The sequence below is a fragment of the Lynx rufus genome, unplaced genomic scaffold (genome assembly GCF_022079265.1).
Source record: "Lynx rufus isolate CCGP_SWC_20201006 ecotype Redwood Valley unplaced genomic scaffold, mLynRuf1.p SCAF_19, whole genome shotgun sequence".
In the NCBI taxonomy this organism is placed as follows: Eukaryota; Metazoa; Chordata; class Mammalia; order Carnivora; family Felidae; genus Lynx; species Lynx rufus.
In genome coordinates, this window is record NW_025814833.1 from 28,914,791 (window position 1) to 28,930,017 (window position 15,227).

Consider the following 15,227-nt stretch of genomic DNA (forward strand, 5'->3'; position numbering starts at 1 on the left):
TAGCAACTGAAGATAATCCTTGCTGAGCACTGGGAAAGGGCCCTCACATTAATGGGTAATTGCAGGTATGTAATAACCTGAGAACTTTGCTCGGGCTGATTTCATGCTCGGGAAAGCAGCCCCATGACGTACTGCAACCCACAGAAGGAGGATCTGCCCTGGTCAGTAAGCCCCATAAAGCTAAGAGCAGAGAGGCTGAGTTGATCTAGAAAGAAAAAAAAAAAAAGGTGACTGAGGCATGGCCAGCAGATAATGAGCCTTCCTGCGTTTTGCTCTTTCCATTTCACATCAAACGTAGGGATTTGGAGACCAGATCTGGTCATTCGTGAAGCAAATTCTCCTTCTGGACCCCACAGTGACACGGGGTGGGAAGTTGGAGGAATCCAGCTCTCAGGTAAGCGTCTTTCTTCCTTTCTTCCACCCCCCCTTCCTTCTGCCCTACTTCCCTCCTTCCTTCCTTCTCTCCCTCCTTTCTTCCTGCCTTTAAATTTCTTTTAAATGATGAAAACAACATCTATTAAGCACAAAAGAACCACATTGCATGTAACTGTAAGAGGTATAAAACACAGGTCCTTAATCTCCACCCTCTCTCTCTTTCTCTCTTTCTCTTCTTTTCCTCCTTCCCATCTTTCTTTCCATTTTGTAAAATTATACGAGGCATGCAGGCTCAATATAAAATACTCAAACAGTACAAAATGGTATTAGGCATAGAGGAAACCTACTTAGTATCCATTCTTCCTTCCTATCTTGTCTTCTTCCTCTCTCCCTCCCTCCCTTCCTGTCTCCGTTCCTTCAATTTTAAAAATTACATAGGTAATGTATGATGATCGTAGAAAAGCCGAGCAGCTCAGAACTGCATTGTATATAAAGGAAAGTCCTCAGGGCCCATCCCGTATCCCCACCCACCTTTTCATACCTGACAGACAGAGAGACTTACTTGACTCCTTTTAATGGCTGCATAGTATTCTGTACTGTGTCCCATGATTTATTTATTGGGTGCCGGGTAAGTTTCTGAAACATACATTGGAATTGTTATAAAAGTTTAGAGGAAATGCAAGAAAGATATAAATTGGATTGTTTGCTACTGAAAATTCCATTTTATAGATAGCAATCATATCCATTTCTATAGCACTTTATACTTTGAAAATTGCCTTTGAAATATCACCTTATTTGATCCTCTTGTATAGCAGCTCTGGGAAATAGGCAGATTATTATCTCCATTTTTACAGATAAGGAAACTGAGGCCCAGGGAAATGAAGGAACAGAAAGACGGGCCCACAGCTAGTTATGGATTCTCAGTCTGGTCCTCCTTACAGCGCTGTGAATTTAAGCTGCATTTCATCTCACAAGTCGTAAGAGATTTAGACATTCCCCCACTTCTAAGTTTGTGGTGTAGAAAATCCATCCAAGTCATACAAATTCCCTTCTTGTTCGCACTTAGAAGGGGAAGAAATACAATATGTTGCATTATCCTATAGGAAAAGAAATGTTTAAATCTGTAAGTCATTCCGAAGTTCATTTTATTTAAAATCAGAAAAGGCCCATCAGCACCCTACTGCCAAACTTCTGTAATATGTTCTGTAAGGTTTGTAGTTTTAACACTGTTTTGGCTGGAGAAGGGGGCTTTCCAGGGTATTCCCCAAATAAGCAGCTTTAATTACACTTTTTTTTTTTTTAAAGGAGAAAAGCTGGGTGAATGAAGGAGGTGATCAGGTCTCTCTAAACAGATCTGCTCTAAAAATAGAAATGATTTCAGGAGTTACCTTGGCCATTTCTTCCAAACGTTTCGGATCATTACAATTTCAAGTTGTTGGGTTGAAGATGTGTGCATTAAGGTTGAGTGCAGCCCCATTTTGTAATTAACGCATTCGATGTGTGTCTTCCCCTCTGGGCTAACTTGTCTTCCCAGCACTGTTATTCCCACCGTGTAACACAGGCTCTGGCACATGTAGGCACTCGGTACAATTTGTTGGAAGGATATGCAAATAAACCAGTCAGTGAGGTTTCAGCCAGGCTGCATAACTCAGGCAAGCGTCTATACTGCGGCTGGTAGACGTGGCTTTAAGCAATAGGAAAAAGCCTTGCATTGGACGGGAGGGAGAAGTATGGTCACATACACTTGGAAATAAACCTTTTTTTTTTTGGAAATAAACCTTTTGTTCTGAATCTCAGCTGGGCATATTTCTGACTTTCCGAACACAGGTTTACACAATGAAAGAACACATCATATGTCAGAAGTTTTATGGATTGATTCTCATGTTGAGCGGTACCTTTCTCTCAGGTAAGAAAATGTACTTTTGTGATTTCTTTCAATGTCTTATATACAGTAGGTGAAATGAACCATTTGCAAAGTCGTGGGGCTGCCTCTCAACGGCTTCCTTTGGGTCAATATGGCTGCAGGACAAGTTGAAACTTCGGTAAATGCATCCATTCACTCAGGATTGTGTAAGACTGATAGAAAACTGGCTTCAAGTACCCAGTAGTTTGGATGATTGTCTTTGACATTTCATTTTCTTTTTTTTTCCTAAATAAAGTAGCCTCCACACCCAACATGGGGCTTGAACTCACAACTCTGAGGTCAAAAGTTGTGTGTTCTACCAACTGAGCCAGGCAGGCGCTGTCTTTGACATTTCTTAATGCAGCTCTGAAATGCCATTTGATGGCTAATGCACACTTAAAAGGAGCTTTCAGTTTTCTTTTGGGCTGTTTTCTCTCATGCAAAATGCTGTATTTAAAGTTCCCTGCAGCATGATAATATCGTCTTTCTTTCTTTTAAGATACGTATTTTAGGGGCGCCTGGGTGGCTCAGTCGGTTAAGCATCTGACTTTGGCTCAGGTCATGATCTCGCGGTCTGTGGGTTTGAGTCACGCACCAGGCTCTGTGCTGACAGCTCGGAGCCTGGGGCCTGCTTCCGATTCTGTGCCTCCCTCTCTCTCTGCCCCTTCCCCACTTATACTCTCTCTGTCTCTCTAAAATAAGTAACATTAAAAAACTTTTTAAAAATACAATATGTATTTTAAATCCAACAGTTTTTAAAATTGTTTTATACGGTCGTTATTCTTTTCTTTTACTTTATTTTATTATGTATATATTGTGTATTTATTTATTTTATTTTATTATGATATCACCTTTATCTCCTTTACATGGCAACAATCAATCATAGGATATAGATGGGGAAACTGAGGTGTGCCAAAAGCTGGTCACTGGTCCACGGTGACAAACAGGCATCTGTTCTGGGGTGGCCCAGACCTTGCCTAGGCTCTGTGGCAGGACTGGAGATAGATTCTGTCTTTGTTTTTATTCTGCAGTGAATAGATGATTAAGACAATTGAACTGAAGTAGCTGGTAATTTGGAGACTTCGGGAAAAGGTCGTCTTGGAAGGCTGCAACTTTGTCCATATTAAGTAAATTCAGTTGATAACATTGTTCACTTAGCACATCAGTCTTTAGCTAAAAGGTCATGCATGCCAGTGAGTGACAATTCTTGATGAAATAGACCTGGGGTTTAATTTGAATAGCCCTCAGATTGAGTGCTAATCTTCTGGAAAAACACCAAATCATCATCACCATCAACAACAAACACTGACTGGCTTCTTGCTGTGTGCAGGGCCTGATGGGAAACCATGTTTCTCATAATAAAGCTTGAAATGGGACCTATGGGGCACAGCGGCGACTCTGTCACCTGGCCTTGACTACCTGCTAAGATGTTGATTTATCTTTCTCTGCCTGTTTCCTCAAAGGCCAGAAGCTGTTTTCTCCATTTCTCTACCCAAAACATACAGCATAGGACTTGACCCACAGGTTAGGCATTAGGTACCTATTTGCTGATTCACTAAGTTTGTTTTATTTAATAAGTTAATGCAACTTGAAATCACACATTTTTGAACTCCTGTTTGGTGATGCTATATGTGACACAGACTCTACGTGGGTTTTTTTTTTTTTTTTTTGAGGGGTCACGGGGCATGAAATAGAGGGATCTAGGAACAGAGGGATCTGGAAGTCTTTACTGTAGTCATGAAAGAAAAAGTGGAAGAATGTGTTGTCCTGGAAAATGAGAATGAGTTTGTGAGGAATGTCACTGGTCAATGGAAATTACGATGGATAGGCAGATTTTCAACCTGAAGGAGTCATTTTAAAGCATTCACAAGGTTTTCCAGACTAAGTCTCAAAACCATGGGTGGAGACAATGATTTTTTTTTTTTTGAGGTTATCGAATAATTAATTCTAATTGTTCTTCAACTGGCGAGAAGCTCATCGTTTTCTTCCTGGGGGGTGGGGGAGGATTCTGTCCTTGAAACAATGGCATAACTAAGGTTCGGTTCCCTTCAGGCTCCGGATGAGTCACCAGCTTCCCAACTGTGAGGGTCATTGTAGGATAGAGGGCTAAGGGCAACACTGGGCACAAGACTCAGATGCTCTAAATGGATGGAGCCAGAGTGTGGAAAAAAGCCATGTTCCTAGAAGAACACCAAGGGTCAAAAAGAAGGAACCAAGTCTGTCCTAAGGTCGAAGGGTTGAGAGCCGAGCCAGCAAGAATGGATGAAGACAGGTCAGGGACTGAATAGTTGCAGAATGGAGCAGGAGATGAGGAATAAACCTGAAATAGACTCCTCACTGGTCTTCCTGCTTCTACTCGTGCTCTGCTATAGCCCATTCTCCACACCACGGCCAGAGCAATCCTTTAACGTGTCAAGTCAGAGCTTGTCACTTTTTTTTTTTTTTACTCAAAACCTGCTAATACATTTCCATGACAATTAGAATACAATCGCAATTCTTTTTTAAAGATAAACTGCAGATCCTTCTATGTAAGTTTATTTATCCACTTTGCGAGAGGAAGAGAGAGAAGCAGGGGAGGGGCAGGGGGAGAGGGAGACAGAGAGAATCCCAAGGAGGCTCCGCTCTGTTAAGCGAGGAGCCCGATGTGGGGCTCGAGCTCACGAGCCGTGAGATCATGACCTGAGCTGAGATCAGGAGCTGGATGTTCAACTAACGGAGCCACCCAGGTACCCCAGTCCAAATTCTTTAATAAGACCTAAAAAGCACTGCGTGATCTGGTCTCCCACTGCCTCTTGGGCCTCGTTTCCTACCATGCTGCCTCTCTCACTCCACCCCAGACGTGCTGGCTTCCTTCCTATCCCTTGAACACGTCAAGCACAGTCTTACTTCAGGCCCTTTATATATGCTATTACCCATGTCTGGGTCACTCTTACGCCACATTTTTGTAGCCCTGGCTGTTTTTAGTCTCCTAGGACTGGGTGGAAACGACTCTTCTCTCAGAGGGGTCTTCCCAAACTATCCTGTCTAATGTAGATATTCCCATTCGCCTTATCCCCATTAGCTAACTCATCAGCTTATTCATTTCCTTCAGAGCACTTTTCACAATTTGTGATTCTTTTTTTTTAAAGATCTTATTTTTAAGTAATCTCTACACCCAACATGGGGCTCAAACTCACAACCCCGAGATCAAGAGTTGTATACTCTACCGACTGAGCCAGGCAGGCACCCCACAAGTTGTAATTTTTTTTTTCTTTTTTAAATGTAATTTGTTGTCAAGTTAGCTAACATACAGAGTATACGGTGTGCTCTTGGCTTCGGGAGTAGATTCCCATGATTCATCGCTAATTTGTAATTCTCATATTTACTTGTTTATTGACTACCTCTCTCTCTCTGGAATGTAAGCTGATTAGGGCCAAGGACCTGAGGTGAATATGAGTTCACTCTAGCACTGATACATAGTTGAGTAGATGAATTCTCCAGGGTTCTTCTGGCTTTCTGAGTAAAGACATCCATTTTGTCGGGTAAGACATGGGCCTTGGACCCAAAATTTGAAGGAACGATCACGTTACCTATGTGGGGGTGATTCTTCTGCTTCCTACTTTGAGAAGAATTCTTGACAGGCCCCATATGTGGTCAGCGTCCTGTGGCCTGGAAGAGCAGGTGTGTTGGAAAACTCTGTGGTTAGTGACTGGTGGCAGAAATGAGGCTCAAAGGTGGATGCTTTTACATATGACAGATCTGGCTTATCCACAGGTTAGCCGGTTACTCACAAGACCAGCGGGAAGTGTAGGCACTGGGTATCAGGCAGTAACTCCCATTCTCTATGGCTGTTCACGTGATGACCATGGTGTTGTGGGTAACGGAGCTCCCCAGTATCAAGCACCTATCCATAGATCAACTCAGACAGCCACGGATCTGCTAGAACCCAGACCTGGTCTACGAGAGTTTTCCATGCTCCTGAACATTCATTTGCGAGAGTTTGCGATACTCAGAGCCAGAAGGCCCTTTGTGCAGGTATAGGTTTCGCATACTATGGAAATGAGGGTCTGCCCACTCTGCTTTTAGGAGCGAGTGCTGACATTTCCCAGTTGAGCCAGGCATGGTGTACCCTTGCGGAATGCCCGTCCTCAGGGTGGCCAGATTTTCCAGGGTATAAAAGCAGCCGATGCCTCTGGTGGGTCCCTTCCCTAAAATTTGCTCTGCCTTGTCTCCCCCTTCTGATAGGAGGTATTTCCAGGTGGTTAGCTGGGCCTTGAGCCTTATGCAGTATCATGAATTGAATTGTGTCCCCCCCAAATTCATATGTTGAGGTCCTCTCCCTCAGCACCTCAGAATGTAATCACATTTGGGAGTAGGGTCAATGCAAACGTAATTAGTTAAGTAAAGTTGGGGTCATACTGGAGTAGGGTGGGCCCCTAATCTGAGATGACTGGTGTCCTTATAAAAGGAGAAAATTTGCACACAGACACGCATACGGGGAGAGGGCCATGTGGAGACAAAGGTGGGGGTCGGGGAGATCAAAAGAAGTCACAAAGCACCAAATGTTGCCAGCAAACCAGAACCTAGCAGAGAGACAAGGCACAGGTTTTGCCCCTCAGAGCCCTTAGAAGGAAAGGACGCTGCCGACACTTTGATCTCAGCTGGTAGCCTCCAGAGCTGTGGGACAATAAATGTCTGTGGTTCAACCCACTGGTCTGTGGTACTTTGTTACAGCACCCAAACGACTGCTCAGTAAGGCTCTCTGGATTGGAAATCTTGAGTAAAATAGAGGAGAGCGGGTCACCTCATCGGGGGAGAAACAGAGACCAGGCCATGCCTATGGTGCCAGACTGTGATGAGCTTCATTCGTCCACTCCCCCTAAGATGGTTCAAGGCAGTGTATCTAGAATCTCAGGCCCCTAAGTTTTGAAACACTTTAACATTTCAAGGAGAAACTTGGCCTAGAGAGGACAGAGAAACAAATACAGGATATATCTGATGATTGCTTAATGCTGTCTGCAGAAAATTAAGGGGTGGGGCAGAAAAAGAACCATTTGGATTGCTTGTCTCTTAGAATTCTAAGCCTTTTACTCCGTGACTTTTAAAATGAATGTATTTGTGACTTTGGGGGTCCGATAGGAAGAGGAAACTTTACAGTTCAGAACTTCTCATTCTATGTCAGATACTTCGCTCACATCTCTGATGCCTTTGCACAAGGAACGGCCCTCTGTCTGCCATCCATTAGACTCCAACTCAGTGCCCTAATAGTGGGCAAACCATTGATCAGAAAATAGCTATAAAGGACCTACTATGTACCAGCCATGATGCTGGGCACTGGAAACTGGCAGTAGAGGGCCAAGACTCTGGTTAAGCCACTGCCCTGAAAAATCAGCCAATACAAGAGTTGGAGCATTCTGGGAGAAACTGGCGTTATTTCATGCTCAGTGAATTCAGTTCTGCTTCAAAATTGTGTAAACATGGCATCACCAGGCAGAGCAGCTTTGGAACTTAGCAAAAAGCAAAATAAAATTACGTACTGAGTAATCATTATAGCAAGAGTTTTATTTTCCCCCCGGGATCTGCCAGAGACAGACCTGGGACACAATCGTTTGCTCTGTCAATCTGGTAGAGAGTTAAAAAAAAAAAAAGGTAGCTGGCAGACATAGGCACCACAAGAAAAGAAAAATACAGACCAATATCCCTTACGGGTATAGATGCAAAATTCTTTCTTTTAAAGATTTAAAAAATTGTTAAGTCATCTCTACATCCAACATGAGGCTTGAACCCACAAACCCCAAGACCAAAGTCGCATGCTCTTCTGACTGAGCCAGCCAGGTGCCCCTGAAAATTTCTTTTTTTTTTTCTTTTAAGTAAGTTTTACATCTAATATGGGTCTTTAACTCACGACTCTGAGATTAAGAGTCTCATGCTCTACCCACTGAGCCAGCCAGGTTCCCCTAGACACAAAAATTCTTAACAAAATACTAGCAGACTGAATCCAGCAATATATTGAGAGGATTCTATACCTTGACCAAGTGGAATTTATCCCACGAATGAATGCAAAGGTGGTTCAACATGTAAAAATTGATCAATTAACGTAATACAACACATTTCTAGCCTGAAGGGGGGAAAACCACAGGATCGTCTCAATTGATGCAGGAAAAAAGTTTGACAAAAATCCAACACCTTTTCATGACTAAAACACTTGCCACACTAGAAATGGAAGGGAACTTCCTCCACCTTATAAGACCATCTAGCAAAGGCCCACAGTAAACATTATACTTAATGATGAAAAGCGGAAAACTTTCCCCTAAGATCAGGAACAAGACCAGAATACCCACTTTTACCACTTGTATTCAACATTACCGGAAGTTCTAGCCAGAGAACTTGGGCAAGAAAAAGATATAAAAGGCATCCAAACTGGAAAGAAAAAGTAAAACCATCTCTATTTGCAGATGATTACATGTTCTTACATATAGAACGCCCTACAGAATCTGCAAAAAAAAAAAAAAAAAAAAAAAGACATTTAAGTTAATAAACACATTCATCCAAGTTGCAAGACACAAGATCCACACAAAAATTTAGTGGTATTTCTATGTGCTAGTAAGGCACAATCTGAAACAAAGTTACAAAAATAATTTCATTTACAACAGCATATAAAATAACATACCTATGGGGCGGCTGGGTGGCTCAGTCGGTTAAGTGTCCGACTTCAGCTCAGGTCATAATCTTGCGGCTTGTGGGTTCGGGCCCCGCGGCCGGCTCTGTGCTGACAGCTCAGAGCCTGGAGCCTGCTTCGGATTCTGTGTCTCCCTCTCTCTCTCTCCGCGCCTCCTCCACTCACGCTCTGTCTTTCTCTCTCTCTCTAAAAAAAATAAACATTTTTAAAAATTAAAAAAAGAATAAAATACCTAGGAATAAATTTAATCAAGTAGTTGAAAGACTTCTACATTCAAACTGCAAACATTGCTGAAAGAAATTAAAGGAGACCTAAATAAATGGAAAAGATCCCACGTTCACGGATTTAATATTAAGGTAACATGATTTAGGGGTACCTGGCTGGCTCAGTCAGTAGAGCTATTTGACTCTTGATCTTGGGTTTATTGGGCATACAGCTTACTTTAAAAAAAGATAACAGGATTTAATATTAAAATGTCAATATTCCCCGGAGAGATCTACAAATTAATTGCAAATCTTATCAAAATCCAAGGGCTTTTTTTTTTTTTTTTACAGATAAGGAAAAGATGATTGTGCAATTCATATGGAATTGCAAGGGACCCTGAATAGCCAAAACGATCTTGAAAAAGAACAAAGTTGGAGAATTCACACATCCCAGTTTCAAAACTTACTACAAGGTTATGGTAATCAAAACAGTATGTTATTGGCATCAGAACAGATATAGGTTAATGGCACAGAATGGAAAGTCCAGAAAGAAACCCATGCATATATGTATGGTCAGTTAATTTTTCACAAGGGGGCCAAGAGCATTCAATGGGGAAAAATAGTCTCTTCAACAAATGGTGCTAGCCCAACTGGACATGTAAACTTATACATATACATATAAACACATAAAAAGAATGAAGTTGGACTCCCTCTTCACACCATGTACAAAAATTAAGTCAAAGTAGATGAAGGACCAAACGTAAGAACAACTATAAAAAATGGAAGAAATCTTCATGACCTTGGTTTTGGCAATAGAGTCTTAGAACCGACACCAAAAGAATGAGCAGCGGGGCGCCTGGGTGGCTCAGTCAGTTAAGCATCTGACTCTTGATTTTAGCTCAGGTCGTGATCTCATGGTTCGTACATTCGAGCCCTGTGTCAGGCTCCTTGCTGACGGTGCGGAGCCTGCTTGGGATTCTTTCTCTCTCTCTCTCTCTCTCTCTCTCTCTCTGCCCCTCCCCTGCTCTCTCTCTCTCTCTCAAAATAAATAAACAACAACAACAAAAGAATAAGCAGGAAAAGAAAAAATGGATAAATTGGATTTCATCTGAATTAAAAATTTATGCATCAAAGGACACTACAAGAAACTGAGAAAACAAACTAGAGAATGGGAGAAAATGTTTTCCAGTCACACATCTCATAAGGTCCTAGGATCTAGAATATTTATCGGAGCGCCTGGGTGACTCAGTCCATTGAGCGTCCAACTTTGGCTCCGGTCATCTTGCGGTTTGTGAGTTTGAGCCCCCGCATCGGGCTCACTGCTGTCAGCTTTGGATCCTCTGTCCCTGTCTCTCTACCTGTTCCCCAGTTGTGCTCTGTCTCTTTCAAAAATAAATAATAAAACATTTTTTAAAAAATAGAACAGGGGCGCCTGGGTGGCTCAGTTGGTTGGGTGACCAACTTCGGCTCAGGTCATGATCTGACAGTTTGTGAGTTCGAGCCCCACGTTGGGCTCTGTGCTGACAGCTCAGAGCCTGGAGCCTGCTTCGGATTCTGCCTCTCTCTACACCTCCCCTGCTCATGCTCTGTGTCCCTCTGTGTCTCAATAATAAATAATCATTAAAAAATTAAAAAAAAAATAGAACATATAAAGAGTGCTTACAATTCAACAACAAAAAGACAAATGACACAACTTAAAAATGGGCAAAGGGCTTGAATAGACATTTCTCCAAAGAAGATATGCACATGGCCAACAAGCACATGAAAAGATGCTCAATGTCATTAGTCATTAGGGAAATGTAAACCAAAACCATGGGGAGACACCACTCCACGCCCTCTGTGATGGTTATAATACTAATTTAAAGAAATGGAAAATAGCAAATGTTGGTGACGAAGTAGAGAAATTAGAACCCTTATAAACTGCTGGAGGGAATATGAAGTGGCTGCTGTGGAAACCAGTGGCTGTTACTCAGTAAGTTAAACATAGAATTGCTACATGACCCATCCTAGATATGTACCCAAAAGCAACGAAGGCATGTTCACACAAAACAAATGACATGAGTGTCCACAGAGGCACTGTTCATAATAGTTAAAAGGTAGAAACAACCCAAAAGTCCATTGACAGATGAGTCAGTAAACAAAATGTAGTATATCCCTGCAATGGAATGTCATCCCACCATCAAGAATAATGATGTATTGGGGCACCTGGCTGGTTCGGTTGGAAATGCATGTGACTCTTGATCTCAGAGTTGTGAGTTCGAGCCCCACGTTGTGTGTAGAGATTACTTAAAAAAAAAAAAGATCTTAAAAAAAAATAATGATGTACTGATGCGTGCTAAAACATGGATGGATTTGGAAACATTATGCGAAGTGCAAGAAACTAGAAACTAGAAAGGTCACTTGGATGTTTCTATTTATATGAAATGTCCAGAATAGTCAAATCCATACAGACAGAAAGTAGATTAGTGGTTGCCAGCAGCACGGAGGAGGGAAGGGTCGTTGACTGCTTGACGGATATGGGGTTTCCTTTTGGGAGGCTGAGGATGTTCTAGAACTAGATAATGGTGATGGTCATATCCCATCACGAATGTACTGACTGCCACTGAACTGTACACTTTAAAACGATTCATATGGTGAATTTTGTAGTATGTGAATTTTCTCAATGTAAATAAAATTGGGCCTGGCACTCCCAGGGCTGTAACAGAGCCATTTAAATGAGGCTCATAAGTTTTTCCTAACATGGGAGATACTTATGTCATCATGTTACGTGAGAAAAGCAGGGTACCAAATTTTCCATACAATATGATCTCAGCCACGTAGAAATAAACAAAACTCGTGCATGGAAGAAAAGGAACGCCAAAGGAAATTTGCCAACGTGTTGTCTCCGGGTGGTAGGGCTCTGGCTGACTTTGTTCTCATCTTTTTACTTTTCTAATGCTTTCCATTTTTTCTTTTAAAAAGCATGCACAGTATCACTTCTATAATGGAAGAAACAGGGTTTTTCTTTTAAGTGAGGAAAACAATAAATGTAATTGAAAATAAAAGGAAACAGGATAGGGGCGAGGAGACACAGAGGAGCCAAATCAAGAGGGAACACGCTTCGGGGGAGCAATCATGCAATTTGGGCTTGAAAATTGCCAGGGAACAGATGGCAGCGTCCAAGCAGACATCTGCAATGGATAGTTAAATCATATGCAAAGGCACAAGTGGCCTTTGAAGCAGGCCCTGGAGAGGCCCAGCTGAGAACGCTGCTCGCCAGTCCAAACAGAAGGGCAAAGCCCTTGTCCCGCCTCGGCACAGCCTGGTCCCCTCTGAGCCCCAGCTGGGGGCCCGGGGGCTGCAGCAGGGCTCCGTGCAGACGCTCTTGCCTGTGTGAGGGTACAAAAGAGGCTTGGGAGAAGAAAGAGACTTCTAATAATGACAGTGGTGAACATGGCAGCTGACATTTACACGGGGCTTCACAGTTTATAAACATTTCATACATAAAACCTAAATGGCACTTACTACTGCGCCATCTCTCATAATGGCCCTGCGAGGACGGTAATTATTATTCCTATCTTACCATGGAGGAATGAGACACAAAGAAGTGACGTAGGTGTATTTAACATTCATACAGTGCTCACTAAATGCCACCGTCCTAAAAGCTTTCTCGTGCGTTAATTGTCCACGTTCATGCAGTGAGTAAGGGGCAGACCTAGGACTCAGAGCTGGTTCTTTGGACTCCATTACACCAACTTCTGCTCACATCCAGGTAGACCTTACCTCTGCCCCCAGAAACACAGAGTCTCAAGTATGGCTACAAGTGGTTCTATCGATCGATCCATCTATCCATCCATCCATCCATCCATCTTTATTTTTCTGATTATAAATTTAACACATGATTGTATAAAAAGTGCAAATATCGGGGCACTTCGGTGGCTTAGTCCATTAAGTGTCTGAGTTTGGCTCAGGTCGTGATCTCACCATTTGTGAGTTTGAGCCCCGCATTGGAGTCTCTGCTGACAGCACAGAGCCCGCTTCGGTTCCTCTGTTCCCCTCTCTCTCTGCCCCTCTCTCTCTCACACATTCTCTCTCAATAAATAAATAAATAAATAAATAAATAAACATTAAGGGGCCCCTGGGTGGCTCAGTTGTTTAAGCGTCATGATCTCATGGCTCGTGAGTTCGAGCCCCATGTCAGGCTCTATGCTGACAGCTCAGAGCCTGGAGCCTGCTTCGGATTCTGTGTCTCCCTCTCTCTCTGCCCCTCCCCCATGCACGCTCTGTCTCTTTCTCTCTATCAAAAAATAAATAAAATTTTGAAAAATTCTATAAAAAGTAAACATTAAAAACAAAAAAATAAAAAGTGCAAATATTACTGAAATAAGTAACATAGAAAGTAAAAGTCCCCCTAAATCTCACACCTAAAGATACTCATTCTTTTTAAAAAAAAAAATTTTTTTTTTAACATTTATTTATTTTTGAGACAGAGAGAGACAGAGCATGAACGGGGGAGGGTCAGAGAGAGGGAGACACAGAATCTGAAACAGGCTCCAGGCTCTGAGCTGTCAGCACAGAGCCCGATGCGGGACTCGAACCCACGGACCGCGAGATCATGACCTGAGCCAAAGTCAGCCGCTTAACGGACTGAGCCACCCAGGCGCCCCTAAAGATACTCATTCTTAACTGCTTGGTGTGTGTTTTTCTGGCTTTTTTTCTATGCTAAGGCACATATTTTTCTCTTACTTTAAACAGTAGGATGATATTCTGTCTATACTTATGTAACTCACATTTCATATAATATGGAGCCTTGGAAATCTCTCCATGATTGTATTGATCTACCTTGTTTGCTTTAATTGTCCATTATACAGAGGTAACAGTTGCTTAACTAGTCACTTATGGACTGACATACAAATATTCTTACTTTTTCTCAATTACAAACAATACCGCAATAAATATCCTGGTACTTGCATTGTTGTATACATGTACATTTGTCTAGAATAAATTGATAGAAATGGAATTGATGGGTCAAAAGTATATACACAGCTATACACAATGAAAGTGTTCATAGATATTGGCAAATTGCCCGTCAGAAAAAAAGACTGTATTGGGGAGCCTGGCTGGCTCAGTCAGCAGAGCTATGTAACTCTTGATCTCCAGATCATGAGTTCCAGCCCCAAGTTGAGAGTAGAGTTTACAAAAAAAAAAAAAAAAAGACTGAATTATTGTGCTGGTTGAACATCTTTGTGAATATGCTAAAAAACATTGATCCTCCTCCAGGAGCCTTCTTTTTCTTTTTAAAGATTTTTAAAAAAATGTTTGTTTATTTTTGAGAGAGAGAGCAAGTATGAGCAAGGGAGGGGCAGAGAGAGAGGGAGGCAGAGGAGCTGAAGCAGGTTCTGTGCTGACAGCAGAGAGCCTGATGTGGGGCTCGAACTCATGAACCATGAGATCATGACCTCAGCCAAAGTCAGACACTTAGCTGAGCCACCCAGGTGCCCCTAAAGATTTTATTTATTTTTATTTGTAAAAAATTTTTAATGTTTATTAATTTTTTGAGAGACAGAGAAAGACAGAGCGAGAGTAGGGGGGGCGGGCAGAGAGAGAGGGAGACCCAGGATCCGAAGCAGGCTCCAGGCTCTGAGCTGGCAGCACAGAGCCCGATGCGGGGCTCGAGCTCACAAACCGTGAGATCATGACCTGAGCCGAAGCTGGACGCTTAACTGACTGAGCCACCCAGGCGCCCCAAGATTTAATTTTTTTAAAGTAATCTCTGTACCCAACGTGTTGCTCGAACTTATAAATAACCCTAAGATCAAGAGCCACATGCTTGGGACGCCTGGCGGGCTCAGTCAGTGGAACATGCTCCTCTTGATCTCGGGGTTGTGAGTTGGAGCCCCACGTTGGATGTAGAGATTACTGAAAAATAAATAAACTTAAAGAAATAGATCGTACTAATTGGTGCTCCCACGACAGTGTATGAAAATGACTTGTTTCCTCACAAGCTTGTCAATGCTGGCTATTCTCAGTCTAAAGTGCTATCATTTCAAAAGGTAAAAATGGTTATCTCCTTGTTGTAACTTGTGTTTCAAAAATAGCGAGGGGCCAT